Raw genomic sequence first — 23,030 nt, 5'->3', positions numbered from 1 at the left:
CTAAGCATGTCATAATCACCTGCCTTGTAATTCCACAAATACCCCTCTTGACATGAGGAATATTTTACAATCTCCCAAGTCAAGACCACATGGTCACTTTCACCAATTGGAGGCAATGTTGTCACCTTGGTTATGGATAGCTCCTTCTGATTCTATGACCATGTCCAATACTCTCCCACCCTTAGTCCCTTCCATTACATGCTGCCTAAAGTAATTATCTCTTAGCAGGTATATAAATTCTATTTCCTTCCTGCCATGTGATCTTTCTTCCTTACAGTTTATATCTCCATAGTCGAAGTCCCCCGATAGTAATCACTTGACCTATACTCTCATTGTACTAATTTGGCCATGCATGTCTTCCAGATCATTTGCGGAATTCCCTGGCCTATAGCAGCAACCAACCATATATTTTGTCTTACTGGTCTTAATCTCACGCCAGATTGCTTCAAATGAACAGCCATGCTCCATCCTGTTTTCTATTCTTTTTGGCTGTAATTCATCAGCAGTATTCCTCCCCCATCCTATCTTCTCTAAAAATACTAAACCATTTACATTATATTCATTCCTGTAACTATATATGAATATAGTTACAGGAATGAATATGAATGATAGTTCATTTGAAGAGGTCTGGTGTGAAATAGTGACCAACACAATCAAATATACAGTTGGTTGCTGCTACAGGCCAAGGGGATATAGGGGATGATATTGAATTCATGCATCAGCAAATTAGTGCAATGAGTGCAGGGTTAGTGATTATTATAGGGGATTTTAATTATGGTGATATCAATTGGAAGAAGAAAATATCACATGGCAAAAAGGAAATGGAATTGATACATCCTCTAAGAGATAATTACTTGAAACAGCACATAACTGAAGGGACAACTGGGGTGAGAGTTTTGGACCTGGTCATTGGTTCAGAGGACATATGCATAAGTAAGGTGTCCTCTTTACCTCCAATTGGTGAAAGCGATCATGTGGTATTGACTTGGGAGGTTGCAAAATTTGTGGATTTCTCTCTTAAGAAGGGGTATATATGGAACTACAGGTTAGGCAATTATAACAAGCTTCAGAATGAGCTTACAGTCGCCCCATGGCAGAACATATTGCAGGGGAAAGATGTTAGCAGTACATGGGATAAAATCAGCAGGTATCTGAGGAAGGCAATATCAGAATGTATCCCTATGGTCAGGAAGACAAACAAGGTAGGCATTAGATGGAGTAGTAGTATTAAGCTTGATCTGCAAAAAAAAAAGAAAATGTTATGGAGAATTTACAAGGAGAAAGGGAATCAGTACACCCATGAGCAGTACAAGGCTCAAGCTAGCTAAGAAGGTTACCAGCATAGTAAGAAAAGCAAAATCAGATTATGAGAATACCTTAGCCAAGGAGGTCAAGGATAATCCCAAAGAGTTCTTCCGCTATGTGGCAAGTAAAAGGAAGAATAACTTTAGTGGGCACTGATGGTATTGAGGTGACCAATTCAGATGTAATAGTAGAGTTACTGAGTGAACACTTTTCAAAAGTCTATCACCCAAGTGAGGATATCTCTGTACCTGTAGCAATAGATAATGTGAATATTGAAGTTAATAAATCAGAGGTACTTAGTATATCACAAAATTTAAATGCAAACACTGCTGTAGGTTTGGATGGAATATCACCTCGGGTGTTGTGTGAATGTGCAAATAAATTGTCAGTGCCTCATACTTGGTTATTTAACTTACGTTTGAACTCTGGTGTGGTCCCTAGGGAGTGGAAGGAAGGCAAAGTAGTTCCTTTGCATAAAGGTTGCTCTAAAACTGCAGTAGATATTACAGACCAATCACCATCTTGGAAGTAGTGGTAAAAGTATTGGAAAAGTTGGTTAAAGACAAAATTCAAGAATGGGTGGATCAGGATATGCTACTCTATAGGGACCAACATGGTTTGTTAAAGGTCAATCCTGCCTTAGCAATTTATTAACATTTTATAATAGAATGATATCTGAGTTGGACAAAGGAAATGGCTACACAGTGGCACTTCTGGATTTTGCTAAGGCTTTTGACAGGATACCCCTTGGAATATTGTTGTGCAAATTGGAGCAGCTGGGGGATGGATACTAAACTGGTGATACGGATAAGAGAATGGCTCAGGGAGAGATACCAGAAAGTGGTGTATGGAGGAGAAGAGTCCAGGATGAGACAGGTGACCAGCGGTGTGCCTCAGGGCTCTGTGCTTGGGCCCTTATTGTTTGATTTGTACATAAATGATATAGGAAATGGCTTCAAGGGGGATATTCAGTTGTTTGCTGATGATGCAAAGTTGGGTAGCGCAATAAAAATCATGCTGATGATTGAGAGTTTGCAGGATGATTCAAATAAGCTGGCAAAATGGGGAAAAGGTAATGGATGTCAGTTCAATGCGAAAAAATGAAAAGTCATGCATTTTGGGATTAAAAGATTACCAGCTGTGTACTACATTGATGGAAAGGTACTCCAAGAGATTAATGAGACTAGGGACTTGGGGGGTGTTGGTGGATAGGGAAATGAAGTTCAGGGGACACATTGTAAGGTGTCCAAGATTGCATATAGGATTACTTGGTTACTGAGGAACACACTAACATTCAGAGATAAAGAGGTTATTATTCCCCTTTATAAGGTGTTGACTTCCACATTTGGATTACTGTGCTGAAGTCTGGTTACCTGGATTCCTTAGAAATGAGGAGGTCGTAGAGAGGGTTCAGAGGAGAGTGACGTAAAATATGCTCCCTACATTGACAGATTGAGAGCTTGTGGATTGCAGAGGTTGGTTGATAGGTGGAGAAGAGGGGATATGATAGAAACATTTAAATTACTAAAAGGTTTTTATAAGATTGATGCAGGGGAAATGCTTCAGCTGTGTGATAGTGATGGAAGAACAAAAGGTCATCCCTGGAAATTAAGGAAAAGTGTGGTTAACAAGTGTGTGAGAAAGAGGTTTTTCGCCTGGAGGGTGGTGAATGAGTGGAATGAATTGCTTGACTCAGTTGTGAGTTCTTTGTCTGTAAATGAATTCAAGAAGAGATATAATAGATACTGTTTTGATAGTTTGGGTCTCCCACGATGAGTCTACTGACTCCATGGAGACACCCGTAATAATAAAAAAATAATAATAATAATAAAAATAATAATAATAATATATCATCTGCTGTTAGCCAAGTCTCACTAATGTCTAGAACTTTTGCCAAGGTTGCACTTACCAATGGCAAAAATTTCTCCCTCTTGTTCCTGATACTTCTAGCATTAGTACATAGAAACTGCAGCATTCCTTTTGTCTCCCCCCCCCCTCCACACCTTTACTTTCTGAGTTGACTACCCTATTCAATATTTTTGCTTGAGAGACTGGATTCCTCACTTGGTCATTCTTACACGCAATTACTTCATGGGTGCCTTCAACAAACTCCACCAAATTGCTTAATTTTCCCTGAATTTGTGCTTCAGTATTCTCAGTGAACAAAGCACTCTCCAGACACCTAACACCAAAACCATTTATATGCAGTCCATGAGCATTGTACAAAACCTTCTTTCCATCAAACACAGACCACAGACCCACAAATTCCACATCATTCCTTTTGCACAATCTACATATAGACTCATTGGCTATCAACACCCTCCTCCTCCTCTCCACAAGTATGATTTGAGAACAGAAGTTTCCAATTATAGACCAGTCTATATATCTGAAGTTGTGATGAAAATGTTGGAAAAATTGGTTAGAAATAGGATACAGGATTGGGTTGATCGACATAAGATTCTCTATAATGGTCAGCATGAATTTGTGAAGAGCAGGTCTTGTATTAGCAATTTGTTTATGTTTTATGATAAGATGACGAATGTGTTCGATAAGGGAGAATCATATTAGTGATATTCTTGGACTATGCAAAAGAATTTGATAAATTACCACATGATAAGTTGATGTATAAGCTGCAGAGGATAGAGATAGATAGTATATTGGTTAGATAGATCAGAGATTGGCTCTCTGAATGATACCTGCATGTTGTGTATGATGGAGCCGTCGCTCAGAAAAGGAAGGTGACTAGTGGCCTGCCTCAGGGATCTGTTTTTGGGATCCTACCGTTTAACTTATTTGTTAATGGTATTTCATGTGGGTTGACTTGGGATCTTCAAATGTTTGCTGATGATGCAAAGTTAGATAGAATTATGAGGAGTAGTGCTGATTAATTCTCTAGAAGAAGATTTGAATAGACTTTTATCTTGGACAAATGAGTGAGGTTAAAACTTTAATATTAATAAATGCAAGGTGTCACAATTTGGGATACAGAGATATAAGGCTATGTATTGTATTGGTGAAGCTGTACTTCAGGAAGTGGATGAGATTGAAGTGATGATAGACAGTGGACTGAAGTTCCAAGGACACATCGCATGTGTTGCAAAGACTGCAGATCATATTATTATTATTATTATTATTATTATTATTATTATTATTCGTGACACCTCCAAGGAGTCCGAAGACTCATCGCAGGAGGACACCCACAACTGTCTCAACTACTACACCGAACCTATACTACGAATCAACGCCATCTACTGCCCACCTCCACCACTACCACAACTAGTATTTTTTGTCTGTAAATTGCGTGTGTTCTGAAGGGCCGATTTGTCTGTATGCGGGATGAAAAACCCAAGTTTCCAGGAGAAAAAACCCTGCTACCTCCGTATGAAAAAAAAAATTCCTTACTGCCGAGTAGCATAATCTTTAATAATTATTCAATTAATAAATTCCATCAAATAAATAAGAAAAAAAGTACAAACAATTACAAGCAAAAAAACATTTAAGTACACTAAATATAATTAAATAAAATGAAATAACTAAATACAGTAATGAAAACTTAGCTTCGTTTTGTCTTCCACCATTATGCATTCATTGCTGCTATGATCAAGTGCACTGATGTGTACTATGAATTATTGTGTTCATATTTGGTCACCTAGTTTTCAATGTGATGTGAAAACACTAGAGAGGGCCCAAAAATGAATAATCAAAGTGATATCAGGACTCTGGAGTGTTGGTTATGAAGAGGGTTTGAGAGAATGTGAATTACAAAGGTTGGTGGATAGCAGGAAAAGGGGAGATATGATAAAGACTTTCGAGTTAGTTAAGGGATTCTATCAGATTAATACAGTAGAAATTATAAAAAAAGAGTGGATGTTAAAATTAGACGAACTAGAGGTTATCCCTGGAAGTTGCATAAAGATGTGGTGAAGAAGGGTGTGAGAAGTAGATTTTTTATGTGAAGAGTTGTTAATAAGTAGAATGCATTGCCTGAATATGTTGTGAATGTAGGTGGTGTAAATAACTTCAAAACTCATTATTATAGACATGTTTTTCATTAGTAGTATTTCAATTTCATTTGAAATACTACTAAATATAAATTTGTGATATCTTAAAAATTAGCCTCTAAATAAGAATGCCATGCAATTTAACATAATTTCTTGTTCATAAAAGCAGAAAGAGTTACTGGCAAACAACAAAGTATATTCATTAGTGGTATTTCGATTTCATTTGAAATACTACTAAATATAAATTTGTGATATCTTAAAAATTAGCCTCTAAATAAGAATGCCATGCAATTTAACATAATTTCTTGTTCATAAAAGCAGAAAGAGTTACTGGCAAAAAAAAAAGTATATCTGAATCTGTAAGCATAATGATATAACATTTTCATAAATCCAAACAGTGGAAGAAAAAAAAAAGTAATATGGAAACCATATTTAATTCAATAAATGTTGCTTCTTTTTTTTTGAGGGGGGGGGGATATTTAAAACACAAGTTGTTTAATTTTTTAACAGTATATATTAGAACACAGAAACTAAGTAAATAATTAATTTATTAACTTATTGCTGATATTGCTACTGTTATAATCTCAACAAATATGGCTGTATTAATAATGAAGGGGATACAAATCCTTTGATGTTTATCTGCCAGTAAGCGAAACTCTAAGAACTAGGACTAAGATTTATGAGTTTCATACACGCAATTTACAGACAAAACATACTAGCTGTGGTAGTGGTGGAGATGGGCGGTAGATGCCGTTGATTCGTAGTAGTGGTTCAGTGTAGTGGTTGAGACAGTTGTAGGTGTCCTCCCGTGATGAGTCTTCGGACTCCTTGGAGGTGTCAGGAATAATAATAAAAAAAAAAATACCGAAAAAAAAAATTTTTTTGGTATGAAAATCATAGATCTTAGTCCTAGTTCTTAGAGTTTCGCTTACTGACAGATAAACATCAAAGGATTTGTAGAAAAATACCCTTTTGGCTTTTATTCTATGTTATGGCTGTATTAACTTGCCTAAGAAAAAACTAGTTTTATTTTTTTCAGATAGAGGGCGCCAAAAATCAGGACTCTAGTCTTTGTGTTGCTGCTACAATTTTGTTTAACTAGTCCGTTGATTACACCATGTTGTTATAGTCTTGTGTATTGTGACAAACTGTGTTTTTGTGTTCTGAAGATGCTGGTTATAACACCAGCGAAATATCAGCAATAAGTTAATAAATTAATTGTTTACTTAGTTTCTGTGTTCTAATATATACCATTAAAAAATTAAACAACATGTTCGACAAACACATAAGTCTGTCCACACATTTAAAACACAAGCTTTGGAAAGCAATGTGAAAATAATTTCTGCAATATTTTCATTAGAAAATCTTCCAAAGTGTTGTTTACTAAAATAAAAAGCCAAAAGGCTTCACTTCGGTGATACAAAATTATCTAAATTAAGTGGATATTAAATCCAACATCATTTCAAAGCCGAATACAGAAACTATAAAAGTTTTGTGCGGAGATTGACCAGAGAGCTAACGGGAATACACCGTCGCCATACTACGAGTTACCCTCGCTGAACCTAATAGGAAATCACGACTGCTAAAAGTGCCCGTATATTGCCTTCTATTGGTTCATTATAAGGTTGCAATAGTCTGACAGCTGTTTCAAACTCATTGGTCTTCATCAGAGACTAGGCAGAAACCTAGAACAAAAACTCTCTGTGCTAAGGAACTCGAAGCATTGGAGAAGTGTATTTTCCATAAGCAAACTTTCAGTCAGTGCATAAAGTATTTACTAAAATAAAGAGCCAAAAGGCTTCACTTCGGCAAAGCAAAATTATCTAAATTAAGTGGATATTAAATCCAACATTATTTCAAAGCCGAATACAGAAACTATAAAAGTTTCATCCAGAAACTATAAAAGTTTCGTGCGGAGATTGACCAGATAGCTAACAGGAACACACCATCACCATACTATGAGTTATCCTCGCCGAACCTAATATTCTAAAATATATACACATTTACACAAGAATATTATTTAATTTGCCAAATATTTCAGTCTGAATGTTACAGACAATCTTCAGTGGCTACATAGGAATAGTTTTAAAAAAACAAGGTGGAATACGAACAACTGATGCATTCACAAATAGAACGAGCCGTACAATGTCATATCGCTAAGTATTAAAAGAGTAAACATTTTTTATCAGAGTCATGATTAAATTAAAGATATTAATTCAGAACGTTTGAACATTCTGAATTAATTTGAATGTTTTCTAAATTTGAATGTTTATTTAAAGAAAGTGTGGAGGCCTTACTTCAACGTATCAAAAATTTGGGAAAGTTTAATCAGGATAACACATTATTATTATATTTATTTATTTTTATTTATTTTTAATTTCCTATATTAGTCTAATGTTATTTAAGATTATTACATAAATTTCTGAATTAATGTCTTTAATTTAATCATGAATCTGATAAAAAATGTTTACTCTTTTAATACGTAGCGATATGACATCATGCAGCTCGTTCTATTTGTGAATGATCAATTGTTCATATTCCACCTTGTTTTTTAAAACTATTCCTATGTAGCCCTGATGATGGTCTGTAATATTCAGACTGAAATATTTCGCAAATTAAATAATATTCTTGTGTAAACGTGTATATATTTTATAATCCTAATGTATATTATAATCAAGTATCTTTAAAGAATCGAACCTAATATTCGGCATTGAAATGATGTTGGATTTAATATCCACTTAATTTAGATAATTTTGCATTGCCAAAGTGAAGCCTTTTGGCTCTTTGTTTTAGTAAATACTTTATGCACCAACCAAGAGTTCGCTTATGGAAAATACATCTCTCCAACACTTCGAGTTCCTTAGCACAGAGAGTTTTTGCTCTCTAGGTTTCTGCCTAGTCTCTGATGAAAACTAATGAGTTTGAAACAGCTGTCAACTAATGAAACCTTATAATGAACCAATAAAAGGCAATATACAGGAGCTTTTAGCAGCTGTGCTTTCCTATTAGGTTCGGCGAGGGTAACCCATAGTATGGTGATGGAGTGTTCCCGTTAGCTCTCCGGTCAATCTCTGCACGAAACTTTTATAGTTTCTGTATTCGGCTTTGAAATGATGTTCGATTTAATATCCACTTAATTTAGATAATCTTCCAAAGTGAATATATATCTTGAAAACAACCAACAACCTTGAAATTTCTACAGAGAGGAAATTACAAGTAACACAGTTCACCCTTCTAAGTCAAGAGATCATAAAGGTTGCAATTGTGCTACAGTTAATTTCCTGTCATTCTTATAATTATTTCAGATGATCCGTTGGTAAAAGTTGCATGAAAATAATAATGTACACTAACTATTCAGAAAACAAAGAAAGAATGTGATAAATTCACTCAATATAAAAGAAAATACTCCATATTTTTCTTCTTTTTATTATTGTTATTTTTTGTAGCAAAAAGAAGAAATCACTGCACATTTGAAAATTAGATTTACTGCTAGTTTAGATTGGCAGTTTTGAATTAGTTATATATTTACTACTATTTTATACTAAAATGTATGAGCATGTTCCCCAAGTGATTTATGTTTGTAACAATCGTCTTGTAAATGATTTTGAAAATAAATTATCTGAAATAGTTGCTGTTAAACAGGTGGTTAACCCCCCCCCTCACCCCCCAAAAAGTTGAACAATTATGTAATGCACATTCATCTTTGTTTTTTAATTGAAATCCTTCTTTTTTTTAATATAACTATATCAAATAATTTATAATTTTTCAAAAATAAAAGTGAAACTGTGATTATTATAAATTAAGCAATTATTTTTACATAAATATTGTATCAGCCTATAAAAGAAATATCAGTATTTCTCAAATTAAGTGGATATTGAATCAAAAATTATTTCATAGCCGAATATAGAGACTATAAAAGTTTCAGCAGATACAAGCGTACGCCAACCTTTCATGACGGGCAACTCATAGTAAAGGTGGAGCAAGCTTCAATCACTGTCCTTAGTATTTTCCCATAATGTAAAACATATCTCCTAGAAGATGTATGATGTCATACATTATGGGGGAGAGGTCACTACCCAGACCAGTTTCAACCTTTTTTGAGGTCTCTTCAGTGGGAGCTAGACCAAGAATATTCAGGATGAAGTGATACAGAACTTGTACTTTATGATACGAGTTGCTAAAAAAGGTATCATATTACAAAAGGCACCAAAAATTACTGAAAAAGAGAGCCAAAAGGCTTCACGTCGGCAATGCAAAATTATTCAAATTAAGTGGATATTAAATCCAACATTATTTCATAGCTGAATACAGGAACTACAAGAGTTTCAGAGAAACTACAAGAGTTTCATGCTGAATATAGAGACTATAAAAGTTTTGGACTATATCCACTTTTAGATTCGATCCACTTAATTTGAATAATTTTGCATTGCCGAAGTGAAACCTTTTGGCTCTCTTTTTCAGTAATCAGTATTTTTGTTTAGGTTGTCTGCTAATCAACAACTGAAAACGAAATGAAACATCTTGATTATTCCTGATCAGGAAATATCCTGATCAAAAAAAATCATGCTCTTATCCTGATGGATGAATGGTAAACAAGACAGACCTATTGCCATTAGTCTTCTACTCCAATTCTTGTTACAACCAAGACAAATCTTCCCCAGCTACTCTAATAAACACCCTCAGTATGCCTGTTGTCTTTCAACAGAAGGACATCAGAAAAATATTTAATAATACTTAATACCCAGAAGGTATGTTATGCTCCAGAATTAATATTCATCCAGTGTAGCCTTTTCAAGATGTCCTGCTCATATGACATCTATTGCAACAGCATGAAAGTAAGTTTTAAACCAGCATGTTTTATTTAAAAAAAAGAAGATAAGTCAGCCATCAAAAATTGTTCCATTGCTCTCACCTCAGTATTCTTGACAGTGATGGAGAGGGTCATCAATAGCCAGCTTCTTTATTACCTGGCGACACATGAGTTAATTAGTGAGTGATCACCAATATGGACTCCACCATTCTCATTCTACAGCAGATCTCTTCCTTAACCTTACCCATTTTTCGATACAGGATATGGAAAGATTTGGAGAATCTCGTGTGGGTGCCCATTTTCAAAACATTTCATTGAGTTTGGCTGCTGATTAATTTTGACGGTATATATTAGAACACAGAATGATAAGTAAATAATTATTTATTGACTTATTGCTGATATTTTGCAGGTGTTATAACCAGCATCTTCAGAGCACAAAACACAGTTTGTCGCAGTAAGCGAGACTACAACAACATGGTGTAACAGTGGGACTAGTTTGAACAATTGTAGCAACAACACAAAGACTAAAGTCCTAATTAGGTGCCCTCTATGTTGAAAAAAAAAACATAGAGAGAAAGCAGGTACTGGTTATGTCTTAAGATGACTGTCTCCCAAATCTTAGGCAAATTTATACAGCCATATTTGTTGAGATTCGGAGTATGTTTCAAGGCTTCTGTTGCTTCTAAGAACAATCTCCCAGACTTGTAAAAGCTTCTGTGCAGTACTTTCGTTTCCTCCAGTTGATCCTGTGTGCAGGGGTATCCAAAGCATGGTCTGCCAGGCCCGACTTGCCATAGCGATAGTGCCGGATGTATTTCTTATGTTCACTGATGCGGATGTCCACAGTTCTTCCTGTTTGACCATAGTAGGGTACTTTGTAGACTCCTGGATGTGATAAAGGAGAGATGCTGTCCTTGGGTGAACAAATGAGAGTTGCTAATTTGACACACGGTCTGAATACAGTGCATAGCTGATGTTTATTGAGAACTCTAGATACCTTTTCGGATGTGCTTTTAATGTATGGGATGGTGATTGTTTTGTTGTAGTTTTCTGTGGTGAATAGTGGGAGGGGTGGTTTCTTGGAAGTATTTAGTATTTGTCTATCTTGTGTGGATTATAACCATTGGCTAAGAAGGTGTGGTGTAAGTGAGCCAGTTCAGCAACTCAAGAGCATTGTCAATGGAACAGATTGCTCTCACTTGATAGGTTAGAGTTTTTAGGATACCATACTGTTGAGAAAGGTGATGGTGTGATTGTTTGTGTAAATATCTCCTTGCATATGTGGGTTTTCTAAATACTGAGAATGATAAGGAACCATCTGGAAGACATGTGATTAGTGTATCCAGGAAGGGCAGACAGTTATCAGCTTCCAGTTCTATTGTAAAGTAGATTTTTGGGTGTTGGCTATTTAAATGCGCTAAGAATGTATCCAATGTGCCTGGGCCATGTGGCCAAATAGCAAGCATATCATCAATATGGCGTAGACAGAGCTTTGGTTTGAAAGTGGTTGTATTGATAGCTAGTTTTTCCAGGTGTTCTATGTAGAAGTTGGCTGGGGGGGAGGGGCGGAAGCCCATAACTATCCCATCTAATTGTTTGTATATTTTCCCTTTCCATGTGAAATATTCTGCATGTATTGTGAATTTAAATAGTTCAAATATATCGGGGAGAAAGTGTGACTTTAGCAGATCAAATGTTTCAATTAGTGGTACATTTGTGAATAGTGAGGTAATATCAAAACTTACCATTATGTCTGAACTGTTTAAGGTATGGTGTTATAAAATACTTTTTAGGTGGGCAGAATTTTTGACAAAGGAGGGAGAATTGTTTGTGAGAGTGGCTAGTAGCTTAGCTAAATGTCTAGCCAGTTTGTATGTGGGTCTATCCACAATAGGGTGTAACGGTGTACCTTGTTTGTGAATTTTTGGTGCTCCACATATCCTGGGTGTTTTAACGTGGAAGGGTTGAGTTTATTTACTGTTAAGCAGGGAAGTGACTTTTTTTTTCAGTAATTTATGCACCTTATTCTTTTGTGTGTGTTGGTGGGATTGCGATCTATAATTTTGTATGTTGATTGGTCTTGTAGAAGTGTGTTTGCATTTTGTTTTAAATGCAAACACACTTCTACAAGTGTGTTTCAACATATTCTGTTGCATTCATCACCACGGTTGCATTCCCTTTGTCTGCTTTTGTTATGATAATGTGGTTATTATTATGTAGCTCTTTTAGAGCAATGATTTCCTTATGTGGGGTATTATTTTTGGAAGGCTTAGACTGGATGTTGGCCACATCTAAACATATGTTATTGCCTATTGCTGAAGGCAGGTCATATATTCCCCATTCGACGGACACCTTTATTTTGGCTTTTGGAACTTGTCTGGGTTGAGTTTGGCATCACAACCTTTCTTTCAAAGCTACCATTTTCTCTCTCCTACCAATTGAATGAACTTCCAGCCTCCTCTATGGGCATTCACTTCACATCATGGTGGATGGTTTCTGCCTATCTCATTTTTCCATCAATGCCAAAGTACCCAAAAGGCTCCGTGCTTTCGTTAGCATTCTTTCTCTTATATATATCAATGATATTCTCTCATTAACATCCAATTCCATTCATAGCTTTGCTAATGGCAATAGGGATTCAATATTCTCTATGGCAAAAGCCTTAAACACCAGTCATCTAGCCATTCTCAAGTTGAGTCAGAATAATATGGCAAATTTTAATGCAACCAAAACACAATCCTGCCTTATTTTCTCAGAAGAACAATCACCTCACTTTCACTCACTTTTGACAACTCACCACTCAAGATCAGTTTGATCAGAATGACATTTAGTTTACCCTAGCATAAACACATCACATCTATAGTTTCTTCACTTCAAAAAAAAAAAGTGTGATAACATTTTTTTCCCTAAACACCATTTCTTTTCTACCAAACTCCTAATGCTTTATAAATCTCAAATCTGCACAATCACAGAATATTACTCTCACATTTGGGAGCACCCAAATAAAATCTTCATAATTCATATCTAAATAAAAGGGCTATATACTAAACACATGACCATTCTTCTCCTCCATTCACTTTTTCATAGGTATATCAATAGGTGCTGCCACACTAAACTAGATGCTACTATTCTTATTAACAACAGACCTCCAAGAAATCAAAATGATTCATCATGAGAGATACATTATGTCAAACGGAGATCTCACTGAACTATATTTTAAACTCATTCATTATGTTCATTTTCACCACAAATGTCAGGCAATGCATTACACTCACCAGCCACTCTCCATGCAAAGAACCTGCTACTCACTCTCTTATACAATTTGCTACAGATGGCATCTTGTTCTGCCCTCTCCCCATTGTATGAAAAATTTCTTCCCCATTAACAGCCCCTTACCAACTTCAATGTCTCAATCTTATCCCCTCTCCTCCTCCTATTCACGAGGCTTTGCAAACCGCATTCCCACAAATCTGTCTGTCATCACGTCCCACTAGCCTGTGGAATGTGGGATGTGATGACAGACATAATCCACCTTAGTGAATTCTTTCTGACCCTTTTTTATATATATCCTCCTCTTTATCATCATCATAATAACCAGGTGACCACCTGTGCACACTAACCCATATGAGGCTTGACTAAGGCCTTATCAAATGGAGCCATAATCTCCTTATTTCTGCAGGTTAAGGTCCTCTACGTCATTGCCATAATCTGATATGATGACTTCACAACTTGTGCAATGTGATCTCTGAATTTCAGATCTTTGTCCATCACCACTTCAAGATCTCTTGTCTCCTCATCCTCCTTAAAAATTTCCCCATCATGTATTTGTTTTGCATTCTATTGTTGCCTAAAAATTTTCAGAACCTCACACTTTGCAATAATGAACTGATAGTTCCACTCACTTTCCCACACATACAATCTATTCAAATCCTCCTGTTAGATCACAACACCTTAACTAATCATTGCTCTTCCTAATTTGCATAATCTGCAAACAGCTGCACATCACCAGTTAAACTTGCCCCAATATTATTAGATCATACAGGTTAAACAACAATGGCACCCAGGAATACCATGCCTCCATGTATCGAGCCTTGATAAGACCCCATCTAGACTACTGTGCCCAGATATGGGTGCCAGAGTTTCTTCTTGATGGGGAGGAGGTGGAGAGGATCCAGAGACGAGTGACCAAGATGATAGCAGGACTATGGAATGAACCTTATGAGAATAGGTTAAAGATTTGTGGGCTGCAGAAATTGGTTGATAGGTGGAAAAGGGGTGATATGATTGAGACATTCAAATTACTGAAGGGTTTCTATAAGATTAATTCAGAAGATATTTTTGAGAATAGGAATGGTAGTGGGAGGACTAGGGGCCATCCATGTAAGCTTGGTAAGAGTGTGGTTAGTAAGGGTGTTAGAGCTAGGTTTTTTACTTGGAGAGTGGTAAATGAGTGGAATAAGTTGCCAGTGTCTGTTGTGGGTCATGACTGTAAATGAGTTCAAGGTGAAGTATGATAGATACTGTGTGAATGTTGAATAGTTGTTGTTGACATGATGTTGGGCCTCCCTCGATGAGTCCGAGGACTCTTTGGAGCTGCCCGTAATAATAATAATAATAAACAACTTCCTGATACCTGTCTGATAGCAGTCACCATATCCATCTCACTAATATAACAAATTTATTAAATTTGTTTAATAACAAATTTAACAAATGCCTGCTGAAAATTACAGAGAATACTGCTGTTGTCAACCCACTTTTGTATACTGCCAACTTCTCCATCAATTTAACTACAACTCCAGATATACAGACTGGCCTATAATTTGCAGCTTCATCCTTATCACCATCTATGTAGAGTGGAAACATTTTACTTCCTTCCACTTCTTTGGGACTTGTGCTGTTGAAAGATTTGTTAATTAACTTCCTGGAACATTCCCTTATGACGCATGGTGATATACCATCAAGTTCACCAGCCTTATCGACATCAGGATTCTCAAGACATCAAACCTTATATACCTCTTGCTAGTTCACAAGCAAGCTCCCATTTCCTCTACTTTGGAGCTCTCGTGATTTCACATGGATGAGTATGAAATACCCTGATGAACTACAGGCTGAACAGCTTGACTATGTTCTCTGCAGCAGTTACCAATCTACCATTTTCAGCAATTATATTTCCAAACTGATTCTTCCTTCAAATTGCAGAATATCAAAACTATGATTTTTGATTTTTTTTTTCTTGGCCTGATTGGCCAATTTCTGATCATACAGAATTTTGACTGTTCTTATAAATTGAATCACCTTCCTGTCCTGCTCTTCATAATTTTTGTGCAGCTGAATATTACCATTATTGATCACATTCTTCTACAACAATCCCATCTTGCAGATTTCATGTTTAATTCCTTTATTCAACAATTTGATATTTACTATATTCTGCATGTTGACCTTTGGAATATATTCACACAGTGATGTTGTTAAATATCTCTTGATTAGTCACAAGCAGCATTTATCACCTTCCTGCTTAACTCCTCATTCCATTCTATAGCTCCAACCTGATAACCTGATAACCTGATATGGCTTGATGGATTACAGTCCCTTGGACTTCGATCCCTTAATCGGTATGGAATAGTCTTGTATTAAGTGTTAGCGAGCACCTGGCTCACCCTATTTAGGGTTGTACGGAGGTACCAGAATCGATAAGCAAAGCAGCTTTCGGGCGCTTATGTTTCCACCTATCGTGTTCGTCATAATTAGATGACTCTTGAATGAGTTGATTTGGATGAACAGCTGCTTTGGCAAAATAAGCAGCAGCACTGTTATGGAGGAAAGTGGGAATATCTGGAATATCGGCATCTCGATGTAAGAGAGTATTTCTTACAAACCACGGAGCGTTGAAGATCATACGGAGGCACTTGTTTTGTATAACTTGTAGCTTTTTGATGTTAGTGGCGGAAGTGTGACTCCAGGCCGGCGATCCGTAAGTTAACGATGGTCTGATAATTGTTTTGTAGATCTGTAGTTTGTTATCAGTACTGACTTGGCTTCTTCTATTGAGCAGAGAATAGAGTTGTACTATTGCAGAGTTTGCTTTTTTGCATGCATAAACTATGTGGGAGTTAAAGTTTAAACGGTTATCAAGTTGAATGCCTAGATATTTGGTGCTAGATCTCCATGGGATGGCTGTGTTAAAAAGTTTAACTTCTCCAACATGAGATGCTTGTCTTCTTGTGAAAAGAATGGCAGTGCTTTTATCGGCATTTACAGATATTCTCCATTTTTTGAACCAGTCTTCTAAATTTGTTGCTGCAGTTTGTAATCGCTGAGTAGCTATATTAGGCCTGAGAGATCTGCTGAGAATAGCCATATCATCCGCATAACTAGCTATAGTGGTTAGTGATGTGCTAGGAACATCAGAAACAAAGATGTTAAAAAGAAGCGGTGAGAGCAGCGAACCTTGAGGTACACCAGCAGTGATTTTTTTCAGTGAGGATCTAATTCCACGCAACTTAACCTGAATTTTACGGTCCTGTAGAAAGGAGTTAATAATTTTGGTAAGATAAAGAGGGATGTTGGCTGCAATTAATTTGTAGATGAGACCTTTGTGCCATACAGTATCGAAAGCTTTTGCAACATCAAGAAAGATAGCTCCTGTGTGCTGTTTCCAGTTAAAGCCTGTAGTGATGAACTCAGTCAGTCTGTGAATTTGCTGTGTAGTGCTATGTCCAGTACGGAAGCCAAATTGTTCTTTCGGAATTATGTGAATTTTATTCACCTCCTCATTAAGTCGGTTGAGAATGACTCTTTCTGCTATTTTTCCTAGGCATGATAGAAGACTGATGGGTCTATAGCTCTGTGGCATCTGAGGCGCTTTACCAGGCTTGAGAATAAGGAAAATATCGGCTTGTTTCCATCTTGAGGGGAAATAATGAATTCTCAGAATTGCATTGATAATCGCTACTAAATGCATGACAGCTTTGTGTGGGAGGGCTTTAATTGTTTTGTTGGTAATTTCGTCCAGGCCAGGGGCTTTTTTGTTTTTAAGCTTCCTAATAATTGAATAGACCTCTTTAGGTGAGGTGGGGCAGATATTTTCACAGCTACAAGATCGCCGAAGTACAGAACGTACCCTACGATGTATCTTTTCTATGAAGACTAGATCCGCGTGTGTATAATTAGGACGGCACTGAAGTTGTAGGGCGTGAACGAGAGCTTGTGCTTTTTCTTTATCTCTGTAAACAAGGCCTCTTTCTCCGTGAATGGGCTGGATGTTAGAGCGATCTGTACGGAGAGCTTTAGTCACCTTCCACAGAGAATTATCTTCAGTTTTGAGAGAACAGAGTTTTCTTTCCCATTGCTGGTTTCTGTGATCTTTTAAAGCGTAACGGACTAGGTTGGACGCTCTGTTTAGTTCTCGACGGTCTTGCGGAGATAGCGTGTTGTGATAGCGGCGTCTGAGCCTGTTTTTGTTCCTTATCAGAGCAAGGATTTCTGCAGGAAGTAGGTTGACTTGAGCTGGGGTAGAAGTAGAGCAAGCTGCGGATAAGCCAGCCTGTATTTTAGATTCAAGATTGTTGACTGCCGCGTCAATTTCTTCACGGGTGGAAATAGTCGGTACTGAGTCTATGATAGTGTTCATTTTAGTCTTGAATTTTGCAAAGTTTGTGTGGGAATGGCTGGGAATGAGCTCAGGCTCCTCCCCTAAACTTAAGAGTACTGGATTGTGATCTGAGCTTAGCTCGTCAATCACTTGAAGTCGGAAATGATGAGAAATATTGTTAAAAATAGCAATATCTAAAACATCAGGTCTGCCGATCGCTCCGTAGTGTGTTGGCTCAATCGGGCCTGCAATAACGATATTTCTCTTCAAGGAAAAGTTATAGAGGATCATTCCGTTGTTATTAAAGCTTTTGCTGTTCCATAAAGGATGCTTGGAATTGAGGTCTCCAGCTACAATTACTGCTTCATTTGTATCTAGTAGCTGAGAGAGATCAGAGGGGAGTAGAGGTTTGCCAGGGGGTTGTATACAGAAAAAATCTTTAAGCTGCCTGCATTGTTGGTAAGAATTTCTATGCCCGTCTCCTCGAGGTTAGATGTATTAATCTTCTTAGTCTCATTATAGCGAATGTTTCTTCTGACAAAGATGGCAGTGCCTCCACCTCTGGCATTAAGTCTGTCATTTCTAAGTAACGAGTAGTTTCTGAGTTTGGGATTATCGCAGGGACGTAGGTGTGTTTCGTTAATGAGGAGAATATCAATTTGTAAATGATCTGTAAGCTCCTGTAATTCCAAAATTTTGCTGTTGAGACCGTTTGCGTTCCAGAATATTATCTGCATAGAATTTGATGTTAAAGCCGGATTAGTCATTAATCATGGAGAAGATGACTTGAGTATTCCGAAGGAATTTGTTGGTGTCGGCCTGGCTTGGATTTGTTTTGCTGAAGGCCATTAGCATCTCCCCAAGTGAGGCAGCGAGTATTGCTGAAGAATTTGGACTGCTAGTTGTAGGGAGTACCTTAGTGTTACTCGAGGAAACCACAGAAGCATAGGATTTGTCTGGTGTAACTTTCCGCCCTTGGAATTCAGGCACGGATCTCCCAATATTTTTCTGAGTGGGCTGAGTTAATTCCTGTCTAGGCTTTTGAAGGTTGGATGGGTGGAGAGTGCAACCCCTGTAGTTTGCAGGGTGTGGGCCACTGCAGTTCGCACATTTAGCAGGTGTGGTCTTTGGCTTGACGCAAGTGTGCGAGGGATGGTTGCCACCGCACTTCACACATTTGTAGTCTGCTCTGCATAGCATTTGCGCATGCCCAAATTTTTGGCAGCGATGGCATTGACCAGCCGATGCCTTTCTTCGTAGTGGTTCGGTCTTGATGACCAAGTTGCAGACTATTTTAAGATCGTAAATTTCCCTCTGGTCTTTACTGATCTCTACTAAGACCAGAGGCATGGGACGCTTGTCTGCACGATACATTCGCGAAATCTTGACTGGCTCCAAGCCTTGTAATCTGAGGTCAGTAGCTATTTCGTCTGTTGTTATGTCTTCTACCAATCCTCTGATCACTACCTTGAGGTTCTTTTCACTCTTAAGTTGGTAAGTATGGTATGGAAATTTATGATCGTCCATAAGTCTGGTTAACTGGCGGTAGTCCGTTGTTCCTTCAGGCTGTATACGTACTCCGTCATCTGTGTTTTTGGCTGACGAGAACTTGATGTTGCTTTTCTTCATCGTCTCTGCAAGCAACAACCACTTTTCTTTAGATCGCAGTACTACTGGTGGGATCCTCTCTTTGGGCTGTATTGGTATAGTTGTCTCAGTGCTTGCACTAGATTGTGCTGATGTGTCCATTTGAGAGACAATTTCTTGTTCTGCAGCAAGAGACTCTTTCTTCCTCTTCTTTCTGCTGACTTCTTGGTAATCATTATCGTCTGTGTCAGTTGTAGCGGAGGAAATGATGCTGTCATGTGTAGGGCGAGGAGAAGGTTCGGAGGTTCGAGGGTCTTCATTCTCGACCTCCATAATCTGGTGAATTTCTACCTTTCCTGGCCATTTTGTGTGCAAGATGTTGCCAATTTGCCGAAAGATAGCGAGAAGTTCTTTGAAGGAGAGATCTTCATATGGTGAATCCATAATGTAGACTTGAAGTGGGGGAAAGGACCTGCCTTGTCCCTTCAACCACCGAGTGTTGTACTGGGCGAGGAACAGGAGAGAACCTGGAAAATATTTTTGAAGTTGAAAGGAAAAAGTCTTACCTGCTCTGATGTTCGAGCACGCTGGTGGCGCATCAAATAATCACTATTTAATTTCAGTGTTGAAATAACTCTGAATTAAACATTATTATTATTATTATTATTATTATTATTATTAAACAAGACCTCATGGAGTCAAAGACTCATCTAGGAGGTCCTTTTATCTCACACACATCTCATCATACCGGGTCTTAAACACATTCAAACTCCTTGCAGACACCACACTCTCAGGCAAGGCATTCCAATCATTCACAACTCTGCACGAAAAAAACCTGCCTCTCACTCCCCTACTCACACCCTCTTTATACAGTTTCCAGGGATGACCTCTGGTTCTCCCCTGATCTCCCACTATTCGCTGTAGAACTTCTCCACCATTGATCCTATAGCAACCCCTTACCAACTTGTAGGTCTCTATCATATCTCCCCTCTTCCTTCTCTCCACTAGTCTCTGCAAATTACATCTTTTCAATCTTTCCTCATACTCGACATTCCAGAGGTCAGAAACTACCTTAGTCAGTCGCCTTTGGACCCTTTCCAACATCTCCTCATCCTTCTGAAAACCAGGTGACCAAATCTGGGCACAATAGTCCATGTGTGGCCTAATCAAAGCCTTATACAATGGAACAAGAATCTCCCTACTTCTACACGTCAGTGTCCTCCTCATCATTCCCAGAAGTCTTTGTGTTGTCTTCACAATTTTGGAGATGTGACCCCTAAATTTTAGATCCTTATCCACTATCACTCCCAGATCTCTTATTTCCTCTACTTCCAACAATATATTCTTACCAAGCATAAATTCTGCATCCCATCTTTGTTTTCCAAATTTTAAAACCTTACATTTTGCAACATTGAACTCACACCCCCATTTGCTTGCCCAATCACTCAATTTATTCAAGTCTTCTTGCAAGGCCACAACATCTTCACTACTCTTTATGGTTCTTCCCAACTTTGCATCATCTGCAAACAACTGAATATCTCCATCCAAATCTTCGCCAATATCATTAATATACAAGTTAAATAGTAATGGCCCTAAAACAGATCCCTGAGGCACTCCACTAGTGACTTTCCTTTTCCTGGATATTGCACCCCCATACACAACTTGTTGATACCTATCAGATAGCCAGTCTCCAATCCAATGCACTAATCTAATATCCAACCCCATCTGCTCTAGTTTGACTGTCAACTTATCATGAGGCACTCTATCAAAAGCTTTTGCGAAATCCAAGTATATTACTGTGTATCCTTCTCCTCTGTCCAAGGAAGCAGTCACTTTATTGTAATAAGTAAGTAGATTACTAAAACACGACCTCCCTTTAGCAAATCCATGCTGTCCATCAAAGATTATACCATTGTTGTCAACCCAACTCTGGATTCTAGCTCTCACAAGCTTCTCCAACAACTTAACCACAACACCCGACACACAGATAGGCCTATAGTTTGATGCTTGAGTTCGATCACCTCCTTTATGAAGTGGCACAATCTTGCCCTCCTTCCACTCTTTAGGGACTTGACCAAGTGCAAGACTCGTATTAAAAAAATATGTCAAGGCAGGTGTCAACTCTCTGGCACATTCCTTCAGAATACGCGGTGATATATTATCAAGTCCCACAGCCTTATTTACATCTAGTTTACTCAACTCCCCAAACACCTCTTGCTCACTTACAGTCAGTCTCTCCTCCCCATCATCAACTGCTCTTAATCTCTCCATGAAGTCACATTCACAAGATTGAAAGATCTTTATGAACTGCTCATTAAGTATCTCCACCACACATTCTGCAACAGCTGTCTTTATACCATTTCCTCCAATCAATGTCATCCTTCCATAATCATTCTTTCTTTTGCTGGCTACATATCGAAAGAACTCCCTAGGATTCTTTTTAGCTTCATTAGCTAACTGCTGTTCATACCTCTCTTTAGCTACTCTCACCAACCAAGTCACTCTCCTTGCCTGGTCTTTGTAGAACTCATGAAATTGGTTACTTCCACTTCTCTTATGCTGCCTCCACAATGCCCTTTTTCTCTGTATTGCATGCTTAATCTCTTTATTCATCCATCTCACACCTAACTTATTTAACCTTCTCACCCGTGGTATACATTTAGACATTGCATCCACTAAATATTTTTTGAAAATCCCCCAAGCTGCATTGATCTCTTTTCCAGCTAACTCCTCATTCCATGCTACACCTGCAAGCTGTCTCCTGAGCTCTTCATAATCACCCCCCTTGTAGTTCCACATATACCCTTTTTTCACAGGGGTCCTTGCACTGCTGGCAACCACCCAAGTAATCACCTCATGGTCACTTTCACCAATTGGTGGATGATTTGATACCTCATTGATAATTACATCCTCCGATGAGATGACCAAATCCAAGACCCTTAATCCTCTTGTGCCCTCTGTTACATACTGTCTGAGGTAGTTATCCCTCAAAAACTCAAGAAACTCATTTTCTTTACTTCCAGTTGCTATCTCTTCATTCCAGTCTATATTGCCATAATTAAAATCACCCATAATGATCACCCTTTTCTTATTTGCTTGGCTTATTTGACTATGCATTTCACTATCACCACCATCCACATTACCAGGTCTATAACAACATCCCACCAAGTATTTGATTCTATTCACCTCTATCTCACACCATAAAAAACATTAAAAACAATTAAAAACAAAACTTAACTTCACGCTGTACTACTACAAGGAGCGCTGATAAACACGTCTGAACTCACTGAAAAACAACAACAACATTTGTCCTATAGCTCCAAGCTGTCTTCTATGCTTTTTATAATCATCAGAATTGTAGTTTCACTTATATATTTTCCTTGTAGCATGGCTGGACACCACCCAAGTGATTAACTCATGGACACTCTCATCTGCTGTGGGTAAATGTGACACTCCACTCAAAATCACATCCTCTGATATAATAATCAAATCTAAGACTTGACTCACATGAACTCCTTTACATACTGTCTGAGGTAGTTATCCCTCAAAAACTCAAGAAACTCATTTTCTTTACTTCCAGTTGCTATCTCTTCATTCCAGTCTATGGATACTCTGCAAGACAGATGCATACTCTGCAAGACAGACATCTCTCAAGGAATCATTTTCCTTATTCCCAGATGCTCTCTCTCTCTCTTCATTCCAATTAATATTACCATAATTAAAATCACCCTTTCCT

At 37.8% G+C, this 23,030-nt stretch overlaps 1 protein-coding gene across 4 annotated transcripts in view; it reads right to left on the bottom strand.

Moving 5' to 3' along the window:
- The window catches only part of LOC150101147 (uncharacterized), a 916,082-nt gene that overhangs the window by 773,748 nt on the left and 119,304 nt on the right, over positions 1-23,030 (bottom strand). The gene's annotated exons all lie outside the window — the stretch shown is intronic.

This window comes from Typopeltis vanoorti, chromosome 12 (assembly GCF_054136105.1).
Source record: "Typopeltis vanoorti isolate ZY-2024b chromosome 12, IOZ_Tvanoo_1.0, whole genome shotgun sequence".
In the NCBI taxonomy this organism is placed as follows: domain Eukaryota; kingdom Metazoa; phylum Arthropoda; class Arachnida; order Uropygi; family Thelyphonidae; genus Typopeltis; species Typopeltis vanoorti.
Note: the sequence above shows the minus strand (reverse complement) of the source record. Positions and strands in the feature narration are given on the sequence as shown.